Raw genomic sequence first — 22,580 nt, 5'->3', positions numbered from 1 at the left:
CTGGTTCAAAGCTCAGATTTGTTTTCCTCCTCTCCCTCTGTGTTGTGACAAATAGTCATTCTTACAGAATTATTCTTATTTCAAGAAGCCATAAAGAAACAAAAAGGCTATGGGCTAGCTTCATTGGAGGGTGAAGTGTGTCATTACATTTTTGGAAATATCCTCCTCCTGGGTTATAAAATCATTGGCTCAACAGTTGGAAAGTGGCAGAAGAGAAATTGCAGAGAGGATCTGCTGTCACAGGGTGAGCCATCCCGGAGCTGGGCCAGGCCACCAGCCACCACTCACCTGATCTCCTGCCTGAGTTCACTTTAGCGGGGCCCTTCCAAACTTTGCAAGAAAAATTAAAAAAAATAAGAAATCTCAACTTCTCCCATCCAGGGGCCATGGTCCTCAGACCCTTTAACACAAGGACATCCAGCTTTGGGCTTCCCCAAGATTTACCTCGGGTCACATCCTGACTTCTAGAACCATTCTCTCCCTCCCTTTCTTCTTCACCATCTGTGGGCCTATGCCAACCACTGAAGAGGCCAAGATGAATAAAGGCAAGCCCTACCCTTGGGGCTTCAGAGCCTCCCTTCCCTCTTTTCTCTCTTGCTGGCATTTTATTTTCCATCTCGTCTTTCCTCTTTCCTTTTCCCATTCCAGTTTCCATTTTTCTTGATTGGCTTTTTCTACAACTCTCTTTCCATGTGTCTACATTATTGTCTCAAGGTGACTCATCACAGATAAACCAGGAAGAAAAGATTCAAGAGGGAAAGTAGGAATTCAACAGAAGATGACAGAAACCTTGTCAAGATGGCCTCAGGTTGATAATAAGCATCTTGCTATTGGTTATGTGTCTGAGTGTTGTGGCTGCTTGGAAGAGAAGGCACTGAAAAAGAAAAGCGATGTGAAAGAGTTTGAAATCCCAAGGAGTGGCCAGGCGCGGTGGCTCACACCTGTAATCCCAGCACTTTTGGAGGCCGAGGCAGGCAGATCACGAGGTCAGAAGATCGAGACCATCCTGGCTAACACAGTGAAACCCCACCTCTACTACAAATACAAAAGATTAGCCGGGCGTGGTGGCGGGCACCTGTAGTCCCAGCTACTCGGGAGGCTGAGGCAGGAGAATGGCGTGAACCCGGGAGGCAGAGCTTGCAGTGAGCCGAGATCACGCCACCGCACTCCAGCCTGGTCGACAGAGCGAGACTGTCTCAAAAAAAAAAAAAGGAAAAAAAAGAGAAATTCCCAGGAGCCCTTGATTCCTCATGAAGGAGTCAGGGAAAGTTAGAAGGAGGTATTTTATCCAAGCCTGCAGAAAACAAGGGTTAGATAGTGATTAATTATAGTTAAAATTAGTGAGAAAAGGCATTTGTGGCACCTTCATTTGTTTTTCTAATTGTATATAACCTTAAAACATGCACATTGCACCTTGTGGTTTTCAATAAGAAATTCTGTTTTTCACATTTCATAGCCTAACTGAATGGAAGCACATGCTACCCTGAGCGGTATCTACAGGAAGCCTCAGTGGTTGACTAGAGGAGCCATTGGAGGGCTATCTTGCTCCCTCTAGTGTCAGTTATGATCATTGCACATAAAGTGCCAAGGAGCAATTAAAAATAGTACCAGCCTTGAAAATTCAAACCTATGAAATTATAGAAAGCCACTCTCAAGATACAGGGAATTTCAACATTTGTTTATTCTCCAACTCATGTGAAAAGCTCCCATTTCCTCTCCTTCACTGGACTTAGGAAGGATGTTGGCATCGCAGAACGAATGGTGTTGGCTTCAGAAATGGAAAGGAGGTTGCGGGGAGCCCACAGGCTGCTGTAGGGGCAGGCTGGTGGGGGAGTGGGAAGAGACGGGTGGCAAAGATGCTGAGTTGGCAAACCCCTCTGGCTTTCCTGAACTGCCCACGTTAAATTTATTTTGTTTCTTGGAAGTTAGTAACCAGGAGACTTTCTTTTCAATATTTCCACTACCGAGATTGTGCGTCTTACCTCTAAAAGCATGCATTGGCTGAACTCCTGCCTTTCCGAGTTCAGCACTAAGGACATTCTATGGCCCTGAGGACTGGCCTTAGAGGCCTTAGAGGGTAGAGCTGAGATTAGCTCCATCTCTGGTTGACCAGTTTGTGTGTGTGTCAGAAGTTTCCTGGACCCTCACTGACATCTCTTCAATTTCTGGGACTTTCTTGTGTGGTTTGGCATTAAAAAAAAAAAAAAAAAAAAGGGAGACAGAATGAAAGAGCAAGGAGAGAAGAGGAAAAAAAGTCACCCAAGAGACACAAGGAGCCTTGGGAGCTGTTTGCAGGCTGTATCCTAAATCCACAGTGCCCCAGACTTCACTCTTGGTTCTGGGGCTGCTGTGCTCTCCTTGGTCATTCTCACTGCTGCTTTGTGCATTTGAGGGCCTGAAGATGCCCCAGCTCCTGCCAGTGAGGACGAATGTCTGAATTTCCACTCTCCCAGCCCTCTGCAGCTCATTTTCTTCTTGTCTGTGTGTGCCTGCCAAGGTCTGTTGGGTGGCTTGGCCTGGGGCCCTGGGCCAACGTTTCCCCACGAATACAGTTTTTCCTCTCTCCCTCTCTCTCTCTCCCTCTGTCTCTCGTGCACTGGGTGGTTTCATCCTATCCTGGGCTTCGCTTCTGTAGTGATTTATCTTTTAACCAGAATGAGTCATGATGCCAGAATTTATTTGTTCCAAGAGAAAACAGCGGAGAGTATTTATGCGCTGTGGTGTTGGGAGCCTGTTCTAGGGGTCCAGGCCAGGAAAAGAGCAAAGGATGTTCCTCAGAAAGGCTTCCACAGCAACAACCAAGGCTGCCCCAGGCCTGGCAGCCTGCACTGTCACTGATGAAAAAGGGCAGACTTGTGTAAGATCCATCTTTCTGCTCAAACAACAAGCCCCGGAGGCCCTTTCCTCAAAACCTGCCCCTGGACACCATACCCTTTCTCCAGGGCATAGGCCAGTGTAGGGAAGTCACTCATTCAGCCTCTGCCCCACAGTAGACACTTAAACACCATCTCTTATTTCTTCATCATAAGAACCCTTTGGGATTCACATCACTGTACCCATTTTACAGATGAAGAAACCGCGATCCAGAAAGTGGATGTGATGTGCTTGAGTTTCCATCGCTTGGAAAGTAGCCAAGCTGGGAAGGGAGCTCAGTTCTGTGATTTCGAAGCCTAGATTCTCCCTGTAGTGAGGAGCCACTCAGACGTGCCTTTGCTGCCTCTGCTGAGGCAGAAGGCCGGTATGTGCCCGGAGACAGCACTCTATGCCTGTGGGAAAGGGCTGCAATGGGAGCTGGGAAACCTCCAGGTTGGGAGAGGAGGAAGTGGCAGTACCAGAGGGCAACACTCCTGGGCCTAGGCTCCACAGCTGGTTTTGTGGATTTACTCCTCATGGATTGCCTTTGCAGTCAACCCAAATTTCACCATAGTGGCCTCTGGTTTTAGACATGGAAGACCCTAGTGAAAATGCAAATTTGTTATCTGGGAAGGTCAGTACCTAAACCCACTGTAAAAGGATGAATGCCTCAGCCCAACTAGAATTTAGTTTGGGTAAATATCATCTATAAAGTCTTGAGACATGAGATCTGCGATGGTGGGTGAACTGACCCTTGTGTAGTTTTCACCTAAGTGCTTGTTAATCGTGGTGGAAATGCCACAGAAATGGAAGCAACTCTGGGCTGGGGGCTGGGAGACTAGGTTTCAGTCGTGGCCCTCCCACTCACTTGCTGTGTGACCTTGGTCCGGTCTCTTTCTACCTCTGGGCCTCAGTGCCCTCATCTGTAAAATCAAGAAGCTGGGGCAAATGATTTCTCAGACCTCTCCCAGGCCTGGGGAGGAGCTGCAGCTGACGGAGCAGCCCCAAAGGCCAACCCCACCCACAGGCCTGAGTGGCCCACCTGCGCCTCCTGGGCCTGTCTCTGGCCATTCTGTTCCTCCCCAACCCACCATCATCTCTGAGAATTGGGGTCTTCTGAAGATCATGGGAATGGTGGCCCTGTCTTCAGGTTATGGGGCTCTCCCCTCTGCCTGGAGTCTCCACAGGTAGAAGATACTGTGTCTATAGAGAGGTCCCCAAGGAGAGATGGGTGTTAACCTGATCAACCTGTGCCAGGTAGGTCCATTCCAGCCCTGGTCCACTTCAGGGGCCATGGCTGCCCATCCGCTGTGTCATGCCAAGCTTTGGGGGTGGTAATGGTAGTGGTGATGGTGGGTGTTGGCAGGATCTGCACTTGGCCATGGTGGATGACTTGCTCCTAAGCCAGGCAAGCTGCTGGGTTTCCCTCCCTACTGCCTCACAGTCCATCCTCAGGACACCCAATTCCACAGCGCTTTCCATGTCTGGCCACACAGTGCAGAGTTAAGTTGCTGCAAAATAATCCCAGAGATCCTTCAAAGAGGTTGGAAGGCTGCCCAGGACCTTTTGTGACTCTGGGGAATCAGGCCAGCATGTCTGTCCCTCCATGGCTGAGGGTGATGAGAGTGAGGCTTAAAATGCTCCCTTTTTCCCAAGAGAAGCTTCTGTTTCCCATTAGGACACCCCAGGATTTAGGAAACTGAGGCTCCAATCAGTTCTGCAGGGGGCAGCCCATCTCCCAACTTCCTTTCTCTCCTGCTCCACCAGGACCCCCTTTCTCCTTTTTCTCCTGGTCCAGGGACCCTCCCTCTGGCTGCTCTTGTCCCCTTCTCTGTGCACACTCTCCTCGCCCCGCCGTGGGAGTCTGCAGGCCCACTGCTGCAGGTGGGTGCTGGGAGCCTGGACGGGGCTCTTTCTCCTTCCCTCCTCTCATGGGTACAAGGCAGGCTGATAAGACTAAAGACACTGGCAGCTGCAGAGAGAAGCAGAGAGAGGTGGTACAGGGCAGCCTCCCTTCGCCTTGGCCACCCCTCACACCCTATCTCACCCATGTCTATCAGAGACTCAGGTGAGGGAGTGAAGAGGGGAAGGAAGAAAGAAAAGGGATTGGGGAGGAGGGCAGGAGGGGATGGGGGGAAAGGGAGAAGAACGAGGAGAAAAGTTGAGAAAGTAAGATGAGAAATCTGGCAGAGAAGGAAAAGGGGTGGAAAAGTAGAAGAAGGTAGGGGAAGGGATAAGAGGGAGAGAGGGAAGGGGCCTCTGGGTGCATTACAAGAATGAAGTGTGAGCAGATCGCCTCAAAAATAGCACCTTCTGTCCTCCCCACTTCACCTCCAGCCCCATCTCTGCTGTCTCTGGGCTCTCCATGGCCCCACACATGGAGGCATCTACATGGTGATTCTGCCTCTGCCTGTTGTCAGCAGCTTAAGACACTGGGAATGGCAACCGCTAAGTGTGTGGTTCTCAGAGTGCGGTTCCCAGACCAGCAGCACCAGCACCACCTGGGAAGTTCTAGAAAAGCACATTCTCAGGCCTCACTCAGACCTACTGAATCAGAAACTCTGGAGATGGGGCCCAGCAATCCGATTTAGCAAGCCTTCCAGGGATGCATGCTAAGGTTTGAGAACCATTGCTGGACAGTAGTTCATTCCAGACTCTTTATACATGACACACGTGACAGTAAATCCTTGCAAAGACTGGAGATTTTCTGTGTGTGTTAATGTATATTGTAAACATTCCCTTACATCCGCAGGGCTCCAGTCCTGGTAGAGGCTGCCCAGTGCTGTGAGCTGCCCAGCCAGGCCCCTTCAGCTGCTTCTAGGAGAGGCACTCCTGGCTGCTGCTTTCCCTCCTAGAGCTGGAAGTCCTCACGATGCTGCACCCACCTTCGTCTTCCTCACAGTCCTCTCCTCTTCTGCTCCCAGACACAGCGCCTCCTCTGACCCTTCTCTCTCAGCCTTCTCTTCCTCCTCCCTCCTTACACCTATGGACATTCTGCAGTCTGTGGTTCTTCCCAAGCCCCACTTCCTTCTCCCTGCTGAATGGAGCTCTCCTGATGCACATCTGGTCTCAGCCCTAATTTCCCTGCCAAGCTGAAGGCCCCCTCCCCTGCACCTGGATGGCCCTTGGATCCTTCAAACCAATGAGTCCAAAGCTCAGCTCACCTGAACTTCCAAAGCCTACACCCTGTTGCTGGATTTTGCTTTTGTATAAAGGATGCCACAATCTTCCTAGTTAGCAAGATATGTCCTCAATCATCCTGCAGCCTCTCGCATCTCCGAACTTGCCCCCTTCTGCTCTTGCCCTAGCTCACTCTACTCCAGCCACACTTGCTGTTCCTTGAACATCTCAAGCATGCTCCTACTTCAGGGCCTTTGCACTTGCCATTCCCTCTGCCTGGAATTCCTTCTCAGATAACCATGATTCTCTCAGATTCTTCCTTTCCCTCGTGTCTCTAATGACTATCATCCTGTCACGGCGGCGTCCTAGACAGCCTGTATAAAGTTGAGACCTCAATTCAACCACTGTTCCCAAGCCCACTTACCCTGCTTAATGTTTTTCCATTGCACAGATAACTATCTGACAGACGATGGACAAACTAATCATACATTTTGCCCCTCCAGAAGAAAAACTCCATCAGAGCAGAGACCTTGCAATTCTATTCACCATTGAGTTTCCAGAACCTATTACTGGTACTCAAGGAGTATTAATGGAATGAATGAATGAACTACTGATGCTCATAAAGCATGCCCCTTTCTCAAACCCCCACCCCTTAGCTTGAGCGTCCTCTTTGCTCACCTAGACTTCTACAGCCTTCCCACTTGACTCCTCACCTCCAGGGTCTCCTCCCTCGATTCCATCCTCCACATGGTAGCCAAATTGATCACTGAAATTATAACTCTGGTGAGCCACTCTCCTGCTCTAAAACCTCCAGTGGCTCCCTATTGCCTCCCAGGTACAGTCTCTTCACTCTGCTATTCAAGAACTCCATGGTGGGATCATCACCCTCCCAGCTTTTGGCCTTACTTCTCTGCTTTTTGTACCTTCTCCTCCAGCCACATAGGACGGCGTCCTTTCTCTAAACGTGGTTTCTTCTTTTCCCTCTCTGTACTCTTTCCCATGCTGTCACCTCCATCTGCTGTACTCCTCTCACCCATGTCTACTCTGAACATTGGAATCCTATCCACCTGGAAGCCTCCTCCTTCACAATCCGCTCTCACTTCCCTCCACCCCCGCAGCCTTGTGCTATGTTGGAAATTAACTCTCCCTCCCATGAACACCTGAGATCCTTTTTTGTGTGTCCCTCCTTTGGGATTCATCTGAGATCAGGATTCTGTGAACATACGCCTTCTCTTCCAGGTTGGGTAGCACTTGATCTCCCCCCAACCCACTTATGCAAATACACTTAGTGCTGGGCCCTGTGGACACCACAGCCTCGCTCTCATGGGGCCAGCAGCGTGTCTGGGGAGGGGCATGGCAGCCCTGGGGCAGAGGCTGCTTCTGTTCTGTGTCCCCTTGGGGCTCACCAGGCTCCTGCCCCGAGGCAGAGGGAGTCAACAGATCTGGGCTCCAGTCTTGCCTCTGCCTCTGACACTTATTAATTACATCATCATTTGGCGTCTCAGTTGCTTTACCTGTAAAATTGGGACAAACCTACTTCCCCCACAAGTTGCTCCTGTCTGTACACCTGTACCCAGGGAATTCACCATGGTCTCTTGTTCTTAAAGCTCACCATGTCCCTAGAGAGTCCCCTTTTGGAGCTCACTGGAGACTGGCCGTCTTCTGCTCTCTGGTGCCCTCAAGGAGAGAAGGAGAAACGTTCTGCCTTGCTGAGAGCTGAGGCTTCTCTTCTCTCCATGGGTGAGAGCTTCAGTGAAAAATGGGATACTTGTGAGGCCCAGCTCTGTTTTTTCTCAGCACGAGGAGGCTTCCTGCTTCAGGGGGCCAAAGGCTCAGAGAGGCCCTAGGCAAGCCCTGCATTGGAGCTGCTGGACATCAAATGGTCTTAAAACCCACTGAATTAATAATTTCAATGTAAATGCAATAGAGTCATGTGGATTAAATTTCTCTGAAAATACACAAGGGCTTAAAAAGCAAGGGCAGAGAACACTCAGCCCAAGAGGAATTTGTTTTCTCTTTCCATTTTGTGTGTCTGCGAGTGTTGTTATTGTCGCTAGAACCAAGGGGTGTGGAAAACTGTTCAAGATGTCTGAAGCATTGGTGTATGGTCGGCTTTGCTGAGTTTGAGCTCTGAGTTGGGAGTGAGGTGGGCAGAAGGAGAAATGTGAAGAAAATAAAGTGACTGCCCCACCAGGTCTGTCCTCTCATCCTCCAACTCTTTACTGCAGGCCCTTGACATTCAAGGAGGCTCACGGCTGGTAAACAGGGCATATCTCATTGGTGCCTGAGGTGGGAGTCAGCAGTGGGTTCTTCCCTGGGGGCAATGCTGGGACCTGGATTTGGGGACCGGGGCTGGGGAGTGATGTTCTTTCTCACTGGAATCTTTCTGTCTTACATGCTTAGTGGAAACAGCGATCCTCAGGGGTCACAGTCTCCCTGCTAGAGTCCCCTGGGAAACTCTTTCAAACATGCAGCTTCCTGGCCTCCCCCACAGGCCCAGGAGATGCAGACCAAGTCATGCAAGCTCTGCCCGAAGTGTTGGAAGCCAGGTCCACACCACAGAGGCAGGAAGAGCTTGGGTCAGAGGGAGCCTCTCGATCAAGTCAGCAGTGGCCTGCAGTGACTCAATCCTTGTTTCCTGTTTTACTGATTACAAAATATAATCATGTTTTGGGTATTCTTTGATCTTGCCTAGCTCCCTGGGACAGGTATGCTCATTCCTATTTTACACATGGGCAAATAGAGGTTCGGGAAGGTTGGCAGAGGTTCTCCCAAGGTTCTTCCTCCACGTGGCAGAGGCTTCGCACTTTGAACCTTTGCTCCTGTCCTTCCTTTGAGGTTCACCCTGGCATGGAGCTGAATCAATACATCCCCTGGGGTCATGCTTAATAGTCAGCCAATGTCTCCTAAATGACACTGGCATCAATACCTTTCCAGGATCAATACCCATAGGGTCCTAGGTCGGAATCAAATTCTTGGAATGCTGCCCATATGACGGGGAAGATGGGGACAGAAGAGGAAGCAGGGAGGGGAAAACCAAGTAGGATTTGTGGTGGGATCCACACAAGTGGGGACAGAGATTCTAGAAAGGCCCAGTGTGCTCCTGTCCATTCTGGAGGTGGCTCAGCTCTCGGGGTGCCCAAGGCCACCCTCTCTGTTTGTCTCAGCTCAGTTGTGGCAGTAACATGCTCAAGTCCAGTGGATGCAATGGGTGGGACCCTGCCCACCTGGGGCACCATTTCTCTCCCACAGTGCTCCAGGCTGCACTCAGATCAGCAAAAGCTGCCAAGAGTTGTTTCTGTCATATCTTTCTGCTCTTCTATGCCCAACCTCCAAGATCATGTTCAAATGCCCTCTTCCATGGAGCCTTTCCAGAGACCCCAGGCACAGTGATTTCTCCTTTCAGAGTCTGGCTGGGTTTCTGCTGTGAGGAAGATGCTGTGTTGGCTGCTCTTGGGCTGCAGGGAGATGAAGCTGGTGTCCAGCAGGGGAGGTGGGCCATGGGCCTCAGTGACTCCAACACAAAGTGGGAAGTGATATGTGTTATCAGAGAAAAGGCTTAGGGAGGGTAAGGTCATTTTAGCCTAGGAAAAGGATTCAGAAAGCCTTCATGGAGAAAGTAGCCTCAAAGATGCATATAATTAATACCAGGTCATATTTGACTTGCACTGGTTTTAAATTATTTCAAGGGTATTAATGTTGCCTCCTTAAATGGCCTGTGACTTATTTGAGAGTGAAACCATGTTTTACTCATACCAATATTTTGCCGAGTCTAGTAAAATTCATTAACAGATGCCTAATAAACAAATATTGGTCAAAATAAATTCTGTCTTGGAAAAGTCAGTTAAACTTAATCTTTAACCTTTCATACCATGTAAGCAATATGGATGTCATGCATCTTATGTCTGGGCTGGTTGAAAGAGGCTCAAATCCTTAATTCAGTCTGTCAAGGTAAGTTCTTTGAGCACCTACTAAACACCAGGAATTATACCGCTGATTTCAGGAAGAAAGATAATGATACAAGCAATTACTATTCAATTGGATAAGTGCTATGAAAAGAGAAACACAGAATTCTATGGGGGCAGCTTATATAGTGATGGGAAGGGATAGTCAGAGAAAGTTTCCAGAGGAAGTGATATCTAAGTTGATAAAAAGAATATGAAAGAGGGCTTTCAATTCCAGCCATAAACAACTATGTAAACAGCACAAAATATCTAAAACAACTATTTTCAGGCACTGGACAGCAATCAAGTCAGAGTTCAATACTTGTAAGAAGGGAAATACAGACGCTGAACCCCTGTTTACCCCAGCTTTTCCTCTGAGGGCATTTTCTTTGCTGAAGCACAGGGAAATGGATGCAGAGAGTAGCAGTCTTGCTGGATGGAGGAAATAGGGACTGGAGTTGGGGCTGCAAAGATGACTAGTATTTGGGAAGGGCAGCGTACCAGAAAGGAGAGAACAACAAGAAAAGAGTCTCAAAAGCTTTGTTGAAAGTTTCCTTCAGGTTCTTGGCTGACTCCTAAGCTGTGTATGCATAGTATGATACACTGGAAAATCTATCAGAAAACAGCCAATGGGAGCAGAGATTTTAGAGGTTGTCTCCTATTCTGGGAGGAAGGTGTTGGGGTTCATACCCAGTCAGAAAGGAGAGACCTTAGTGAATACTCTGGGATTTCATTTGAGACCCCAGAAAATCTATGCTCTAAGAGTAAAGACCACATCCTAGGAAAAAGGGCAAAACTGTAACATCCACAATATTCACAATATTTACAAAATGAGTAAATAATCAGGAAACAATGGATAACCATGAGATAAAATAGTCACCAGAAGCAGACCAGAGATGATCCAGATATTGGAGTTAACCAGCCAGGACTTCAAAATAATTATAATTAATGTGTTAAAGAAAATAGAACAAAAGATGGACAAATAGGATCAAGACAGATTATTGTGACAGAATTAGAATCTATAAAAAAAGAATCCAGTGGAAATTCAGGAGCAAAATAAAATATCTGTAATAAAGAGTATATCGAATGGGTTTAGCTGCACAATGGATACAGCAGAAAGCTGGATTAGTGACCCTGAAGACAGATGAACAGAGAATATCTAAATTGTAGCACAGCAAGAGAAAAATGGAATAAAAAACTGAACAGAAATATAAGAAATATGGCGAGAAGGCCTAACATACACACAATTCAAGTTTAGAAAGAAAAGGAGAGAAGAAATGGGACAAAAGCTATATTTTTAAAAATGAAGGTAGAAAATTTTCCAAATCTAATTTAAAGCATCAATGTAGATTCAAGAAGCTTTGGAAACCCTACGCAGAACAAATACAACAAAACTACATTTAGATACATCATAGTCAAACTGCTGACATTAAAGGCAAATAAGAAAGCAACCACAGGAAAATGACGTATTACATTCAAAAGAATGATAAAACTGACGGTTGACATCTCAACAGAAACTGTGAAGCCAATAGACAATGGAATGACATTTTAAAGTGCTAAAAGAAAAACTAGATAAGAAATACTTCAAAAATTAAGGTGAGATTAAGATCTTTTCAGACAAATGAACAAAAACAAACAGAAAACCCAACTCCCAAGGCTGAAAGAACTATTGTTAGCAGACTTATACCACAAGAAATACTAAGTAGAGTTTCTTTGGCTGAAAGAAAATTATCTCAAATGAGAGCACAGAATTATATAAAAGAGATGAAGAACACCAGAAAGTGTAGCTATGTGGATAAGTAGACATAAATATTAACAACTTAAAGCAACAATAACAATAATGGCTTGTGGAATTTATAACATATGCAAAGGTAAAATATATGACAAAAATAACACAAAGGACAGGACAGGGAACTGGAATCAAACTGTTGTAAAGTTCTTGTGTTACTTAGAAAGTGGTAAAAATACTAATTGCAAGTAGATTGTAAAGCTGTGTTAGAAATGAAAATGGAGATATTACGACTGACACCACAGAGGTATAAGAGAGCATTCAAGACTACTATGAACATCTATGCAAACGAACTAGAAAATCTGGAGGAAATGCATAAATTCTTGGAAGCATACAACCATCCTAGCTTGAATCAGTAAGAAACGGTAATTTTGAACAGACCAACAACAAGCAGTGAGATTGAATCAGTAATTTAAAATATTGCCAACAAACATCTAAGATTTTAAATTATACGGCAGTTCTCTTGACCACCATGGAATTGAATTAGAAATATAATAGAAAGACAACTAGAAAATCTCCAAATATTTGGAAATTAAAAAACACATTTCTAAATAACCCATGGTCCAAGGAAGAAATCACGATGAGAATTAGAAATTATTTTAACCTGAATGATAATGAAAACATCAAAATTTGTAGGATGCAGCTAAAGCAATGTTAGAGGAAATATATAGCCCTTATATGTATATTTTAGAAAAGAAAAAGGGTCAGGAAGTCAACAATTTAAGTAAGAAGCTAGAAAAAGACAAATCAAATTAAAAAAATGGAAGAAATAATGAAAATAAGAATAGAAACCAATGAAAGAGAAATCAGGGATTCAACAGAGAAAATCAATAAAGCCCAGAGTTGATCCTAGAACACATTAATAAAATTAATATGCCCATAGCAAGACTGATCAAAACAAGAGGGACAACACAAATTACCAAAAAGAGAAATGAAAAAGAAGATCTATAGATCTTATAGACATTGAAAATATAATAGGAGGCTAATATGAATATTTGTGGATAAAATTTGAATGAAATGTACAAATTACTTGAAAAACCCAAGTTACTAAAATTAACACAAGAAGGAGTAGCAAATCTGAATAATCCATTATCTTTAAGAAGTTGAGATCCATTCCAAGATGGCCGAATAGGAACAGCTCTGGTCTGCAGCTCCCAGCATGATCGATGCAGAAGACAGGTGATTTCTGCATGTCCAACTGAGCCTCCACTGGTGATATCCAGGTAAACAGGGTCTGGAGTGGACCTCCAGCAAACTCCAACAGACCTGCAGCTGAGGGACCCGACTATTAGAAGGAAAACTAACAAACAGAAAGGAATAGCATCAATATCAACAAAAAGGACGTCTACGCCAAAACCCCATCTGTAGGTCACCAACATCAAAGACCAAAGGTAGATAAAACCACAAAGATGGGGAGAAACCAGAGCAGAAAAGCTGAAAATTCTAAAAATCAGAACACCTTTTCTCCTCCAAAGGATCGCAGATCCTCGCCAGCAACGGAACAAAGCTGGATGGAGAATGACTTTGACGAGTTGACAGAAGTAGGCCTCAGAAGGTTGGCAATAACAAACTTCTCCGAGCTAAAGGAGCATGTTCAAACCCCTTACAAGGAAGCTAAAAGCCTTGAAAAAAGGTTAGATGAGAGGCTAACTAGAATAAACAGCGTAGAGAAGACTTTAAATGACCTGATGGAGCTGAAAACCACGGCACAAGAACTTAGTGATGCATGTGCAAGCTTCAATAGCCGATTCGATCAAGTGTATCAGTGATTGAAGATTAAATTAATGAAATAAAGTGAGAAGACAAGGTTAGAGAAGAAAGAGTAAAGGGAAACAAACAAAGCCTCCAAGAAATATGGGACTATGTGAGAAGACCAAATCTACATTTGACTGGTGTACCTGAAAGTAATGGGGATAATGGAACCAAGTTGGAAAACAGTTTTCAGGATATTATCCAGGAGAACTTCCCCAATCTAGCAAGGCAGGCCAACATTCAAATTCAGGAAATACAGAGAACACCACAAAGATACTCCTCGAGAAGAGCAACCCCAAGACACATAATTGTCAGATTCACCAAGGTTGAAATGAAGGAAAAAATGTTAAGGCAGCCAGAGAGAAAGGTCGAGTTACCCACAAAGGGAAGCCCATCAGACTAACAGCAGATCTCTAGGCAGAATTCTTACAAGTCAGAAGAGAGTGGGGGCCAATATTCAACATTCTTAAAGAAAAGAATTTTCAACCCAGAATTTCACGTCCAGCCAAACTAAGCTTCATAAGTGAAGGAGAAATAAAATCCTTTACAGACAAGCAAATGCTGAGAGATTTTGTCACCACTAGGCCTGCCTTACAAGAGCTCCTGACGGAAGCACTAAATGTGGAAAGTACCAGCCACTGCAAAAACATGCCAAATTGTAAAGACTATCGATGCTATGAAGAAACTGCATCAATTAACGGGCAAAATAACCAGCTAACATCATAATGACAGGATCAAATTCACACATAATAGTATTAACTTTAAATGTAAATAGGCTAAATGCCCCAATTAAAAGACACAAACTGGCAAATTGGACAGAGTCAAGACCCATCAGTGTGCTATATTCAGGAGACCCATTTCACATGCAAAAACGCACATAGGCTCAAAATAGAGGGATGGAGGAAGATCTACCAAGTAAACGGAAAGCAAAAAAAAAAAAAAAAAAGCAGGGGTTGAAATCCTGGTCTCTGATAAAACAGACTTTAAACCAACAAAGATCAAAAGAGACAAAGAAGGCCATTACATAATGGTAAAGGGGTCAATTCAACAAGAAGAGCTAACTATCCTAAATATATATGCACCCAATACAGCAGCACCCAGATTCATAAAGCAAGTCCATAGAGACCTACAAAGAGACTTAGACTCCCATACAATAATAATGGGAGAGTTTAACACCCCACTGTCAATATTAGACAGATCAATGAGACAGAAAGTTAACAAGGATATACAGGACTTGAACTCAGCTCTGCACCAAGCAGACCTAATAGACATCTACAGAACTCTCCACCTCAAATCAACAGAATATACATTCTTCTCAGCACCACATTGCACTTATTCTAAAATTGACCACATAATTGGAAGTAAAGCACTCCTCAGCAAATGTAAAAGAACAGAAATCACAACAAACTGTCTCTCAGACCACGGTGCAATCAGATTAGAACTCAGGATTAAGGAACTCACTCAAAACCACATAACTACATGAAACTGAAGAACCTGCTCCTGAATGTCTATGGGGTAAATAACGAAATGAAGGCAGCAATAAAGATGTTCTTTGAAACCAATGAGAACAAAGACACAACATACCAGAATCTCTGGGACACATTTAAAGCAGTGTGTAGAGGGAAATTTATAGCACTAAATGCCCACAAGAGAAAGCAGGAAAGATCTAAAATCGACACCCTAACATCACAATTAAAAGAACTAGAGAAGCAAGAGCAAACAAATTCAAAAGCTAGAAGAAGGCAAGAAATAACTAAGATCAGAGCAGAACTGAAAGAGATAGAAACACAAAAAACCCTTCAAAAAAATCAATGAATCCAGGAGCTGTTTTTTTGAAAAGATCAACAAAATTGATTAGACCGCTAGCAAGACTAATAAAGAAGAAAAGAGAGAAGACTCAAATAGACGTAATAAAAAGTGATAAAGGGGATATCACCACCCATCCCACAGAAATACAAACTACCATCAGAGAATACTATAAACACCTCTACGCAAATAAACTAGAAAATCTAGAAGAAATGGATAAATTCCTCGACAAATATACCCTCCCAAGACTAAATCAGGAAGAAGTTGAATCTCTGAACAGACCAATAACAGGCTCTGAAATTGAGGCAATAATTAATAGCCCACCAACCAAAAAAATTCCAGGACCGGACGGATTCACAGCCGAATTCTACCAGAGGTACAAAGAGGAGCTGGTACCATTCCTTCTGAAACTATTCCAATCAATAGAAAAAGAGGGAATCCTCCCTAACTCATTTTATGAGGCCAATATCATCCTGATACCAAAGGCTGGCAGAAACACAACAAAAAAAGAGAATTTTAGATCAATATCCCTGGTGAACACCGATGCGAAAATCCTCAGTAAAATACTGGCAAACCAAATCCAGCAGCACATCAAAAAGCTTATCCACCATGATCAGGTTGGCTTCATCCCTGGGATGCAAGGCTAGTTCAACATATGCAAATTAATAAACATAATCCATCACATTAACAGAACCAAAGACAAAAACCACATGATTATCTCCATAGATGCAGAAAAGGCCTTTGACAAAATTCAACAGCCCTTCGTGCTAAAAACTCTCGATAAACTAGGTATTGATGGAACGTATCTCAAAATAATAAGAGCTATTTATGACAAACCCACAGCCAATATCATACTGAATGGGCAAAAACTGGAAGCATTCCCTTTGAAAACCAGCACAAGACAAGGATGCCCTCTCTCACCACTCCTATTCAACATAGTGTTGGAAGTTCTGGCCAGGGCAATCAGGCAAGAGAAAGAAATAAAGAGTATTCAATTAGGAAAAGAGGAAGTCAAATTGTCCCTGTTTGCAGATGACATGACTGTATATTTAGAAAACCCCATTGTCTCAGCCCAAAATCTCCTTAAGCTGATAAACAACTTCAGCAAAGTCTCTGGATACAAAATCAATGTGCAAAAAGCACAAGCATTCCTATACACCAATAACAGACAGAGAGCCAAATCATGAGTGAACTCTCATTCACAATTGCTACAAAGAGAATAAAATACCTAGAAATCCAACTTACAAGGGATGTGAAGGACCTCTTCAAGGAGAACTACAAACCACTGCTCAATGAAATAAAAGAGGACGCAAACAAATGGAAGAACATTCCATGCTCATGGTTAGGAAGAATCAACATCGTGAAAATGGCCACACTGCCTAAGGTAATTTATAGATTCAATGGCTTCCCCATCAAGCTACACAAGCTACATCTTCACAGAATTGGAAAAAACTACTTTAAAGTTCATATGGAACCAAAAAAGAGCCCGCATAGCCAAGACAATCCTAAGCAGAAAGAACAAAGCTGGAGGCATCGTGCTACCTGACTTCAAACTATACTACAAGGCCACAGTAACCAAAACAGCATGGTACTGGTACCAAAACAGATATATAGGCATATGGAACAGAACAGAGGCCTCAGAAATAACACCACACATCTACAACCACCTGATCTTTGACAAAGCTGACAAAAACAAGAAACGGTGAAAGGATTCCCTATTTAAGAAATGGTGCTGGGAAAACTGGCTAGCCATATGTAGAAAGCTGAAACTGGATCCCTTCCTTACACCTTACTCAAAAATTAATTCAAGATGGATTAAAGACTTAAATGTTAGACCTAAAACCATAAAACCCCTAGAGGAAAATCTAGGCAATACCATTCAGGACATAGGCATTGGCAAGGATTTCATGACTAAAACACCAAAAGCAATGGCAACAAAACACGAAATAGAGAAATGGGATCAATTAAACTAAAGAGCTTCTGCATGGCAAAAGAAACTACCATTAGAGTGAACAGGCAACCTACAGAATGGGAGAAAATTTTTGCAATCTACCCATCTGACAAAGGGCTAATATCCAGAATCTACAAAGAACTCAAACAAATTTACAAGAAAAAAAAAGATCAAAAAGTGGGAAAAGAATATGAACAGATACTTCTCAAAAGAAGACATCTATGCAGCCAACAGACACATGCAAAAATGCTCATCATCACTGGTCATCAGAGAAATGCAAATCAAAACCACAATGAGATACCATCTCACGCCAGTTAGAATGGCAATCATTAAAAAGTCAGGAAACAACAGATGCTGGAGAGGATGTGGAGAAATAAGAACGCTTTTACGCGATGCTGGAGAGGATGAGGAGAAATAAGAACGCTTTTTGGTGGGAGTGTAAATTAGTTCAGCCATTGTGGAAGACAGTGTGGCGATTCCTCAAGGATCTAGAACTAGAAATACCATTTGACCCAGTGATCCCATTACTGGTTATATACCCAAAGGATTATAAATCATACTACTATAAAGACACATGCACATGTTTGTTTATTGTGGCACTATTCACAATAGCAAAGACTTGGAACCAGCCCAAATGTCCATCAATGATAGACTAGATTAAGAAAATGTGGCACATATACACCATGGAATACTATGCAGTCATAAAAAAGGATGGGTTAATGTCCTTTGCAGGCACATGGATGAAGCTGGAAACCATCATTCTCAGCAAACTATCACAGGGACAGAAAACCAAACACCGCATGTTCTCACTCATAGGTGGGAATTGAACAATGAGATCACTTGGACATAGGGTGGGGAATATCACACACTGGGGCCTGTTGGGGGTTGGGGGACTGGGGGAGGATAACATTAGAAGAAATACTCAATGTAAATGATGAGTTGATGGGTGCAGCACACCAACATGGCACATGTATACCTATATATCAAACCTGCACGTTGTGCACATGTACCCTAGGACTTAAAGTATAATAATAATAATTAAAAAAGTTGAATGTATAATGAAAAATCTTTCCACAAAACAACCCTATATGCTGTACTAGTGGATTATCCTAGACATCTAAAGAAGAAGTAATACAGATCTTATATTCTACCAGAGAATAGAAAAAAAAGAAAACATTTCTTAGCACATTTTATGAGCTCTGAGTAACTGTAATACAAAAACTTGATAAGGGTATTTCCAAAAAGAAAATTTACAGGTCAACATATCTCATGAAACAAAACAGATACAAATGCCCCGACAGAAACAAAATTCCTGAGAATATATACATGGGAGAATACATGGTGACCAAATGAGGTTTATCCCAGGAATGCAAGTTTGGTTTAATAGTTAAAGAAAATATCAACCAATGTAATTAACCATATTAACAGAATGAAGGAGAACCTTACGTCAGGTGCTGCAGAAAAATCATCTGATAAAATTCGGCACCTGTTCATAATTTTTTAAAAAACCAACCTTAGAAAGCTATGAATAGAAATAAATTTCTTTAATATGGAGGTATCTACAATAAATAAATGAATAAACTAGAGTTAACATCTTATTTAATTATGAAATATTGGAAAATTTCACCATCATAGCAGAAATAAGAAAAGAATGTTCAGTATCACCACTTCTTTTTGACCTTGCACTGAAGATCTTAGCCAGTGCAATTAGAAAAATAAATAAAGGTAGGAAAATAATAAACAAAACTGTGATTATTTCAAATGATCTGATTGTATATGTAGAAAATCCAAAGGAATCCAAAAGGGAGTTATTAGAAATAATAAATGACTTTAGTAAAGTTGCTGGATGTATTGTAAACATATGAAAATCAATTGTATTTTTATGTACTAGTAAAAAAGATTGAAAAATGAAATAAGAATATTTCATTTTTAATAGTATAAAATATAAATATATAATATGTAATAGTATAAATACAAATACAAATATATTTATATTAAATATAACATATTTATTATAGTATGATTTATATTAAATATAATATAAATATAAGTATATTTTTATAATATAAAATGAATAGTATAAAATGAAATAAAAATATTTTATTTCTAATAGCATAAATGCAAATATGAAAATATATTTACATTAAATATATATTATGATATAATATATATTTACTATAAATATAACTATATTCATAGTATAAAATGAAATGAATAGTATAAAATGAAGTAAGAATAGTTTATTTTTAATAGTATAAAATATAAATATATTTTATATTTTATTAATGCAACAAGAGATATGTAAAACTTACACTGAATATATCAAAGCATTATTGAGAGAAATTTTAAAAACTGAATAAATGGTGGGATATACATGTTAGTGGATTAGAAAAAATATTATTAAGATTTCATTTCCCCCTTATTATGGATTTCATCCATAAAATTGAACATGTAAATTCAGTATAACTCCAATAAAAATCTCAGCAAATTTTGTTTGAGGAAAATTGACAAACCGACTTAAAAATTTATATGGAAACATAAAAGATCTATCATAGCTAAAACAATCTTATCAAAGAAAAACAACCACATTAAAAAGAGGGCAAAGGACATGAACAGACACTTCTTAAAAGAAGACATACAAGCCACCAAGAAATATGGAAAAATGCTCCACATCGTTTACCATCAGAGAAATGCAAATGAAAGCCACAGTGAGCTATCATTTCACACCAATCAGAATGGCTATCATTAAAATACCCCAAAGTAACAGTTGTTGGCAAGGCTGTAGAGAAAAGGAAATGCTTATACACTGTTAGTGGGAATGGTAATTAGTTCAGAATTTGGAGATTTCTCAGAGAACTAAAAATAGAATTACTATTTGACCCAGCAATCCCAATTACTGGGTATATTACCCAAAGGAAGACAAATCATTTATCAAAAACACATGCACTTGTATGTTTATCACAGCACTAGTCACAATAGCAAAGACATGGAATCAACCTAGGTGCCCATTAGTGGTGGATTGGTTAAAGAAACTGTGGTCCATATACACCATGGAATACTACACAACCATGAAAAAGAAAGAAATCATGTCCTTCGCAGCAACATGGATGCCATTATTCTAGGCAAATTAACACAGAAACATAAAACCTAATATGGTGTGTTCTCACTATTATAAGTGGGAGCTAAACACTGGGTACACATGGACATAAAAATGGGAACTACAGACATTGAGGACCACTAGAGTGGGGAGGGAGAGCAGGAGGGAACAAGAGTTGAAAAACTACCTGTTGGGTAGCTCACTACCTGGGTGACATGATCACTTGTACCCCAAACCTCCACACAATGCAATACACCCATGTAACAAATCTGCACATGTACTCCCTGAATCTAAGATAAAAGTTGAAATAAAAAAGGAGAGAAAACCAAATATAGAGAATTCACACGACCTGACTTCGAGAGCTATTTTAAAGCTGCAGTAACCAAAGCAGGTTTTTGTTTGCTCAAATTTAGATAAATAGACATATGGAATAAAATAGAGTCAAGAAACAGGCCCATATATCTATGGTCCCCCGATTTTCAACAAAGATGTCACTAGAATTCAATGGGGAAAATAGTCTTTAACAAATTGTGCCAGATCAATTGGCCATCCATATGAAAAAAAGAAAACAAAAACCTCTGACCTTTATCTCACACCTTACACAAACATTAACTTGGGATGAACCATTGACCTAAATGACAAAGCAAAAACATCAAACTTCTAGAAGAAAATAGAGAAGAATATCTTCATGATATGGGGAGAGGTGAAGATTTCTTAAATGGGACACACAAAAAGCACTAACCATAAAAAATATTGATAAATTAGACTTTATTAAAGTTAAGGACTTCTGTTTATCAAAAGATACCATTTAGAGAATGAAAAGGCAAGCCACAGACTGGGAACAGATATTTGCAATGCTTCTATGTCACAAAGGATGTGTATACAGAATGTGTATTTTATATATATATAATATATATATTATATATATACATATATACGTATATATGTATTATATATGTAAATATATATAAATATGTAATATATATATTATATATATACAAACATTATATATAATATATATAAATATGTAATATATATATTATATATATACAAACATTATATATAATATATATAAATATGTAATATATATATTATATATATACAAACATTATATATATAATATATATATACATATATATGGCCTTTAATCAGTAAGAAAAAGGCACAATCTTTACAATGGGCAAAAGACCTGATACAGCATTTCACAAAAGGGGATACAAAAATGGCCATTAAATTTATGAAAATTTGCTCAACATCATTAGTAAATAGAGAAATGCAAATTAAACCCACCATGAGATACCAGCACACACAACTAGAATGACTAAAATTAAAATGACTGATCATGTCACGTGTTTGTGAAGACATGTCACAAACAGAAGGCTCTTATTTTACTAGAGAGAGTTTAAATTGTTAAACCACTTTGAAACAAATGCCTGGCAGGTCCTACTAAAAAGTTAAACATAACTACCCTTTAACTCAGCAATTCTATCCCGGAGTAAAAACCCAATAAAAGTGAGTACACATGCCCATCAAAAGACACGTACATGAATGCCAATAGCAGCGTTATTTGAAATAGCCCAAAATGGAAACAATACAAATACAGTAAAATAAACACTAAACTTAAATACATTGTGGTAGATTAATACAATGGAATACTGCTCATCAATGGAAGCATGAAGTATGGTTCATTTAACAACATGTTAAACCTCACAGGCGTAACGTTGAGTGAAAGAGGTCAGACACAAATGAGCACCTATTGCATGATTTCTCCTCTACGAAGTTCAAAACTAATCTAAGGAGATAGGAGTCAGCATAGTGGGTCCCTGGAGGGGCACTGGCTGGGGGTGGGGGGTGAGTGGGCACCACCTTCTGGGAAGCTGGAAATGGTGTATATATCTCTGGGAGGTGATGACATAGGTGTATATCATATGGAAGTTCATTAAGCCGCACACTCAAGATGCCTATACTTTATTGTATGTATGTTATACCTCGGTAGAAAGATATACAAAAATCAAAAAGAATATGAGAGAATTAGCCAGATGGTGGTGGGGTGAGCAGAGAAGTCAGGAGAGGGCGTCGTGGAAGGGAAGAGCATGTTTGAAGAAGATCTGGGGAAACAGCAATGCCGTGATTGTGCCATGTGGCTGGAGCGTTGAACACAAGTAAGGGGGTGGGGGGAGCACAAGAAGGGGGAGAGGTTGGGGAGGGTAGACAGGGGCCAGAGTGGGAAGAGGGCAGCATAGAACATTGATCACCAGTGTTCATGAG

General features: G+C 41.7%; 1 protein-coding gene across 3 annotated transcripts in view; it reads right to left on the bottom strand.

Moving 5' to 3' along the window:
* The window catches only part of ITGA11 (integrin subunit alpha 11), a 132,916-nt gene that overhangs the window by 80,357 nt on the left and 29,979 nt on the right, over positions 1–22,580 (bottom strand). The window lies entirely within an intron of this gene.

This window comes from Symphalangus syndactylus, chromosome 5 (assembly GCF_028878055.3).
Source record: "Symphalangus syndactylus isolate Jambi chromosome 5, NHGRI_mSymSyn1-v2.1_pri, whole genome shotgun sequence".
NCBI classification, from domain to species: domain Eukaryota; kingdom Metazoa; phylum Chordata; class Mammalia; order Primates; family Hylobatidae; genus Symphalangus; species Symphalangus syndactylus.
Note: the sequence above shows the minus strand (reverse complement) of the source record. Positions and strands in the feature narration are given on the sequence as shown.